The sequence below is a fragment of the Neltuma alba genome, unplaced genomic scaffold (genome assembly GCF_004799145.2).
Source record: "Neltuma alba isolate B1F8T4 unplaced genomic scaffold, ASM479914v2 tig00006528_pilon, whole genome shotgun sequence".
In the NCBI taxonomy this organism is placed as follows: domain Eukaryota; kingdom Viridiplantae; phylum Streptophyta; class Magnoliopsida; order Fabales; family Fabaceae; genus Neltuma; species Neltuma alba.
This window is the reverse complement of record NW_021634489.1, coordinates 23123-31270: the sequence shown is the minus strand read 5'-3', so window position 1 is coordinate 31270 and position 8148 is coordinate 23123. Positions and strand designations below refer to the sequence as shown.

General features: G+C 41.6%; 1 non-coding gene across 1 annotated transcript; it reads right to left on the bottom strand.

The window, feature by feature from the left end:
- Nucleotides 1–6866: 6866 nt before the first annotated feature.
- On the bottom strand, nucleotides 6867–7022 carry LOC114750559 (5.8S ribosomal RNA). The gene has a single exon (XR_003740675.1). It is a non-coding gene; the product is annotated as a 5.8S ribosomal RNA (ribosomal RNA).
- Nucleotides 7023–8148: the final 1126 nt, after the last annotated feature.

Here is an 8148-nt window from a genome sequence, read left to right as displayed (position 1 = left end):
GCCATGGCTGATGACATAATGTGCGAGTTTGAGAGGCACAAAACTACACAGGCCATGTGGATAGCGTTGAAGGACAAGTTTGGTGGTACTTCTACCACTAAACTTAGAAGGTTGATGATTAAGTTCGATACCTACAAACTCAAGCCAAACAATCCTATGAAACAACATCTGCAAGAGATGGCCAACATGATCAGGGAACTAAGGATGCTGGACATGTCTTGTCTAATGAACAGCAAGTGCAGGCTGTTATCAGATTGCTCTTGCTAGCTGGGAACACATGAAAGTCAACCTGACCCATAATGAAAACATTGTTACTTTTAACAATGTAGCCAAGCACTTGGAGCTGGAGGATGAACGTTTATAGGCTTACAAGACCTCCGGACAAGCTTATTACACTGAGGATGTCGGTACTTCCTAATTAAGGCCCGATTCCAAGAAGGGCAAGAAGTTTCAAAAGAAAGGGAAGAAGGGTGGTCCTCAACCCAAAAAGGGAAAGAAGCAATTCAAGAAGAAGGGAAAAAAGGTGGGAAGAAGAAGCTAGACCTGAAGAAGGTCAAATGCTTCGCCTGCCAGAAATGGGCCATTTCGCACATGACTGTTCAAAACAGGCTGAGAGCGAAAAGGTATTAGTGAATTATGTGAATTCACATGTTTCATATATGTTTCTAGTACTGTTTTTTCTAATAGAACCTGTTTCTTCTTCTTGGATAATAGACTCAGGCTCCACAGACCATGTAACCAGGGATCGAGGATCCTTTATCGAGTAATGTCGGTTGCCGTATCAAAGCAAGTGGCTTTACGTTGGGAACAACACGAGGATAGAGGTTAAGGTTTGGGGACCTGTAAATTTACTTTGCGTGGTGGGAAGACCTTGATACTCCATGATGTACTTTACGCTCCTGACATCCTGTGGAACTTGGTTTCTGTGTTGTGTCTTTTAGAATTTGGGTTTGATGTAAACTTTCATGGGAAAGTTGCAGACATTTTTAGTAACTCTGTTCTTTATGTTCAGCTTTCTTGTTCGAAAAGTTCTTTGTTTTGGATATTGTTGGTGATTTCAATAGTAATGAATGCTTTGCTGTTTCTTCGAATAATGTTAACATAAACACCTGGCATGCTAGGCTAGGACATATTAATCAAAATAGAATGATTAAATTAGCCAAAGAAGGATTGTTAGGTGCCATTCCCAATATAGAAGTGTCACTATGTGAAAATTGTCTAGTTACTAAGGCAACAAGAAAGCCTTTCAGTAAGAGAACAAGAGCTGAAAATCCATTGCAATTAATCCATTATGATATCTGCTGTCCAATGAGTATGAGGGTAAGACACAGAGCTTGGTATTTTATTACCTTTATTGATGATTTTTCATGATATAGTCATGTCTATTTGATCTCGCATAAGTTGAAGCTCTTAAGTGCTTTAGACGATACATAAATGAGGTAGAGAATCAAATGGACGGTAAAATCAAAGCATTACGTACTGATCGAGGTCGTGAATATTTATCTGATCAATTCAAATAGCTTTGTGAAGAAAAAGGGATAATTAGACAACTGACTATCCCTGGTACTCTACAACAAAATAGAGTTACTGAAAGAAGAAACAGAACTCTTCGAGACATGGTTAGGTCAATGATGGGTCAAGCAAACCTGCCAATTTCATATTGAGGTGATACTTTGTTAACAGCGACCTTCATACTTAACCGTTTGCCCTCAAAATCAGTCGCTTCCATACCCTACGAGTTATGGACAAAACACAAACCAGATCTAAGCATCTTGAGACCCTGGGGGTCAGTGGCATATATCCATGATGCTTCTCATAAGCATGGGAAGTTGGGTCCTAGAGGAAAGAAATGTATCTTCATAAGGTACTATGAACAATCAAAGGGATATGTTTTCATAGGTGAAAACGAAGATGGAACGGTGATTGAAATAGAATCAAGGGATGTAACATTCATTGAGACTGAATTTCCTAATAGAGGAGATATTGACCGCACTGTTTCTCTTTATGAGACACAAGAACAAGACAGTGCAGAACAAATTGACAAACTAGAATCGTCTAGGTGTGTCAATCTGAGTAGGAGCAAAGAAAGGTCAACACCAAGACCTGAACAAACAAAGAAAGAAAAGTAAATAGCTCCTGTCAGAAGGAGTAACAGGGAAAGTATTCCCAAAAAACGCTTTCAAATTGAAGGCGAATCTTTCTTAGTTACTCCAGGAGGGGATAATAAGCCCCGTTCTGTACAAGAAGCCTTGTCAAGACCTGCCAAGGATGAATGGATGAAAGCTATGGAAGAAGAAATGGACTCAATGAAAAAGAACCAAGTTTGGGTGTTAGTTGATCTTCGAAAAGGGCGTAAAGACATTAGGAACAAGTGGGTTCTCAAGATTAAAAGAAAAGTGGATGGATCAATTGACAAATACAAGGCTCAATTAGTGGCAAAGGGGTACACACAACAGGAAGGCATAGATTATGAAGATACGTTCTCACCTATTGTGTGTTTCAACTCTATTAGACTTATTTTGGCAATAGTAAACAGTTTAGACCTAGAATTACATCAGGTGGATGTAAAAACCGCATTCCTAAAGGGTGATCTAGATGAAGAAATCTATATGGAACAACCATTAGGTTTCATCAAAAAGGAAAGGGAAAAAAGTTTGTAAACTCAAAAGGTCTATTTATGGATTGAAACAATTATCCAAGCAGTGGTATTTGAGGTTTCACAAAGCAATAACCTCATATGACTTCCAGATGATAGAGGAAGAACACGGCGTCTACATTAAGTAGTTTGAGGGTAATTTTGTCATATTATCCTTATATGTAGATGATATACTATTAGCCGGAAATAGTCTAGATTCGGTGGTGGCTATTAAAGAATGGCTTCTGTCAAATTTTGAAATGAAAGATATGGGTGAAGCAGAGTATATACTTGGAGTTAAGATCCAAAAAATCGCTCAAAATGAATCCTCTCTCTTTCACAAGAGAATTACATCAACAAGATTCTTGAGTGATTCAACATGAAAGACTGCAATCCCATAAGTACCCCAGTTGCTACTAAAGTGGCCCTAAGTCCTGACATGTGTTCTAAAACCGAGTCTGACAAAAAAAAGATGGAAAGAGTTCTATATGCCAGTGTTGTTGGTAGTCTGATGTACACAATGATGTGTACAAGACCAGACATCAGTTATGCATGGGACTGGTAAGTAGATTCCAGTTAACCCCGGTGAAAAGCATTGGAAATTACTGAAGAGGATCTTGAGATAATTGAAAGGCACTTCTAATTATGCACTGTGCTACGAAGGAAGCAACCTGTGCCTTGTTGGGTACTCCAATGTTGATGTGGGCAGAGATGAAGAAGAACGAAGGTCAACTTCAGGTTATACCTTCTTGCTCAATAATGGCGCCATATGTTGGAGTAGCAAGAAGCAAAAATGCATTGCCTTACATTCAATGGAAGCTGAGTTTGTGGCATGCACCGCAGCAGTGCAAGAGGCTATATGGCTGAAGAGATTTATAGAACACCTTGGATTTGGAAACAAGAGTACCAATCTGTTGATGGTATACTGTGACAATACTGCAACCATAGCCTATACTAAAGATCCTAAGTATCACAGCAAAACCAAGCACATTGACATCAAGTATAATTTTGTTAGAGATTATATAGCACAAAAGATTGTTACTGTACAATACATTTCAACCAAATGTATGGTAGCAGATCCTTTGACAAAGCCAATAGGCGAAAAAGTTTTTAGAGAACATGTGCAAGCTCTTGGCATATGTAAAGTGTAAGTTGTAAACCTCATTAATGAAATTATATTTTTCTGTTATCACTTTATGTGTCTGTCCGAAAGTATACAATGCCTAGTATGTCGTACAGGTCAAAAAGGTTGGCACTCTCACACAGGCAACCGCCTTTGACACTCAGGTGGAGTGAACAAAGATGAGACATTTGTGTTCACCAATAAGGCAGTAATGAATGCTGATATGGTAGGGAAGAAACACAAACTTTATGTCGCCTTGCCTAAAGTGTAGCAAGTCAAGATGAGATCCATGTTGATAAAGTTGGATTGAAGTTTGGAATCCTACTTCCATAATACCTGTAGCCAGATAACAAACTCTTCAACATCGACATCATAACAATGAGCAGAGTTGAAGAATTTGGGTTTAGATACTAAATGTGTCTAGACTTAAGTCTGTATGGAGTTAATGATAAGTCCAAAATGACATACGCTCTTATAGTAAAAGAGTAACACCGTAGCATGTGTTTCATACCACATGTGCTTGGAGAACCGCAAAAGGGAAGCAAGTGAAAGATCCCTGCTTCATTACTGTGTGAGTCCCAGGGAGGAATTATCCTCCTGTTGGTGTCCTTTGACTTTGACAATATCACGAAGATATGTTTCAGTGACTGCTACTTTGGCATATGTCCTATGGTCATGATTGATGCGATCTAAGGTAGTATGCTAAGAAAGTGACTGATTCATCTCAAAATGATATTTGGGTGAAAGGAAGATTGACTGTGATATACACACCTATGCTAGTGTCTGTGACATGTCCCTTATGACATTTTGTGGTCATAAGTGTGCACACTAGGCATACGAGACAGGTAATTTGAGTCAACCATTGACTCGAGAGGGATTAGATTTACCGTGAAAAGGTGTATATAAGTAAATCTAGGACATCTGAGGCATAATTTTAAAATTCAAGCTGCACGAAAGAGAGGGTGACCTGTGTTGATCCTATAAAAGGATTTCTAGTACAAGGACTCGAGCAAAGACGTCATGCCCGTGCATTCACGGCAAAGCACTGAATATGAAATTATGGGGAGACAAAGAGACTAGACCCGTGACATCTAATCCACCAAGTGTGAGTAGGAGATGTAAGAAAATTGGAACCAAATTCATTAAGCTTTGGGGTTCTGATGTAATAACAAAACATATGGGTCTCTGACTGCAATTTTTACCTTTTTATATAATTTGCAAAAAGGAGGGAACGGTTGGACGAAGGAGGCAGTTTTTATTTCAAAAAATGTGCAGTTAATAAACTAAACAACTGAAAAGGGATTAGAATAAGTGAACCCGATTTTTGTTCTTCAAACTCTCTCCTTCGTCCTCTGTTCTTCCTCTCCCTCCGGTGTATTTGCTGTGAGTATAAAGTCTAACTCCATTATTGTGAACGGACTTCCGCACGTGGCTATCTGAATCTAAGATTATCTTACACTTCAGGTACACTCAAAATCCTTCACCTTAGTTGTGGTTTCGCTAGATAGTAGACAGGGATAGTAGGAATCTCATTAATCCATTCATGCACATCACTAATTAGATGACGAGACATTTGGCTATCTTAAGAGAGTCATAGTTACTCTAGCTGTTTACCCACGCGTGGTTGAATTTCTTCACTTTGACATTCAGAGCACTAGGCATAAATCACATTAAGTCAACATCTATAGGGACCATCACAATGCATTGTTTTAATTAAACAGTCAGATTCCCCTTGCCCATACCAGTTCTAAGTCAACTATTTGATACCCAGGGAAAGGACTCTAAAGGACTCGTTCCTAGTCCATCCCTTGACTGGTACACTGCAAACTACCCTTACAACTGGAGCAATTCGAGCAGTCCACTGACAGCCGACGGGTTCAGTAATGGGACCCCGTGCCCAGCCCTCAGAGCCAATCCTTTTCTCAAGGTTACTAATTTATTTTGTTGACTTGCCTTGCCTACATTGTTCCATCACTGTGGGCCTCTACCAGAATTTCCTCTAGCTTCGCCACGCTCAGGCATAATTCACCATCTTTCAGATCCTGACAGTTATATTCTCACTCGAACCCTTCATAGAAGATCAAGGTCGGTCGGTAGTGTAACCCATGAGGGGATCCCACTAATTAGGTTCCTTGCACCTTACGGGTTTACTCACCTATTAACTCACACACATGTCAAACTCCTTGGGCCGTGTTTCAAGATGGGATGAATAGGGAGCTCACAGGCCAACACCAATAGCGCGCAGGTGCTAGGGCATGTCATGATGGCACATGTTGCCATCCATAATCAAACCAATGATATATCCACGAGCATTCCCACGGGCTGGGCTTAGGCCGCTGCTACAATCCATATTAGTCCAACATCCCGAGTCGATCGGCGGACCAACAGATATTGTTCCCCATCTGACTGGGACACATCGCTAGCCCCTATCTAACTGGGACACATCGCTAGCCCCCATCTGCTTTCCTCCTAAGAATTTCAAGCACTTTTTGACTCTCTTTTTAAAGTCCTTTTCATCTTTACCTCGCAGTACTTGTTCGCTATCTGTCTCTCACCAGTATTTAGCCTTGGACGGAATTTACCACTCGATTGGGGCTACATTCCTAAATAACCTGATTCACCGATAGCGTCTTGTGGTGCAACAAGGTCCAGGCATGACGGGGCTCTCACCCTCTCTAGAGCCCCCTTTCAGGGGACTTGGGCCTGGTCTGCAGGTAAGGATGCTTCCCCAGACTACAATTTGGAAGCCGAGGGCGACCAATTCTCATGGCAGGCTATTCTTAGTTCGCTCTCTATTACTAAGGGAATCCTTGTTCGTTTCTTTTTCTCTGCTTATTGATATGGTTAAACTCAGCGAGTAACCCTGCCTGACCTGGGGTCACGTACATATCCTGGGCTTTTCCCCCTGTCAAGGGAGCTCTCATCGTGAGACCCTTTTTTTGTAAGACGACGAGCGAATGTTCGGTCTCTCAAGCACATCTCATTCACTCATCCACCATGGATAGTGGTCGCCGTCACTTCGAGCCTTTTATTCGGCTGGCCATGAGTCAAGGCTCTTAGGAGGCCATCATCCATTGTGCTCGTGATAGGGGCGCTAGCGACTTTGCTTGATACCCTGGCAGACGTGCCCTAGGCCTAGTGGCTTTAGGTACAACTTACGTTCAAAGACGCAATGGTTCAAGGGATTTTGCAATTCACACCAAGTATCACATTTTGCTACATTCTTCATCGATATGAGAGCTGAGATATCCATTACAGAGAGTCATTTTAGATGCAAATAGCATGATACGCAACGCTGGCCGACATCGATGCAAGGGCGACCAACAGCGCGCTTTGCTTGGTTGCAGTTCCTTGATGCCTGTGGAGCGGGGGTTTTGGTTGTTAGAGCCAGGGCTAGGTCTTACGCCGACACATAGGACCTGCCCCCAGCGTGCACAAGTAGAGACTTCAGGTGCCGTGACACCTTCATCCTTCTACCCTCGCTCAAGACTTTTATCAACTGGTTCACGGGTCGTGCTTTTGCTTTGGCATCGATAATGATCCTTCTGCAGGTTCACCTATGGAAACCTTGTTACAACTTCACCTTTCTCTAAATGATAAGGTTAAGTGGACTTCTCATAACGTCGCCAGTATCGAACCGCCTATGTCGCCAATATCTGAACACTTCACCAGACCATTCAATCAGTAGGAGCAACAGGCAATGTGTACAAAGGGTAGGGACGTAGTCAATGGGAGCTAGAATTCCTCATTGAAGATCAATAATTACAATGATCTATCCCCATCATGATGAAATTTCAAAGATTACCCGAGCCTGTTAGCCAAGGCTATAGACTCATTGAATATATCAGTGTAGCGCATGTGTGGCCCAGAACATCTAAGGGCATCACAAACCTGTTATTGCCTCAAACTTCCTTGGCCTGAACGACCATAGTCCCTCTAAGAAGCTAGTCACAGAGGGTTGCCTTTGCATAACTAGTTAGTAGGCTAAGGTCTCGTTCATTAACAGAATTAACCAGACAAATCGCTTCACCAACTAAGAATGGCCATGCACTACCACCTATAGAATCAAGAAAGATCTCTTAGTCTGTCAATCCTTACTATGTCTGGACTTGGTAAGTTTCCCTGTGGTAAGTCAAATTAAGCCGCAGGCTCCACTCCTGGTAGTGCCCTTTCGTCAATTCACTAAAGTTTCAGCCTTACGACTATAGTCCCTCTGGAACCCAAAAACTTTGATTTCTCATAAGGTGCCAGCAGAGTCCTATAAGCAACATCCGCTGATCCCTAGTCGACATCATTTATGGTTGAGACTAGGATAGTATCTGATCGTCTTTGAGCCCTCAGCTTTTGTTCTTGATTAATGAAAACATCCTTGGCAAACGCTTTCACAGTT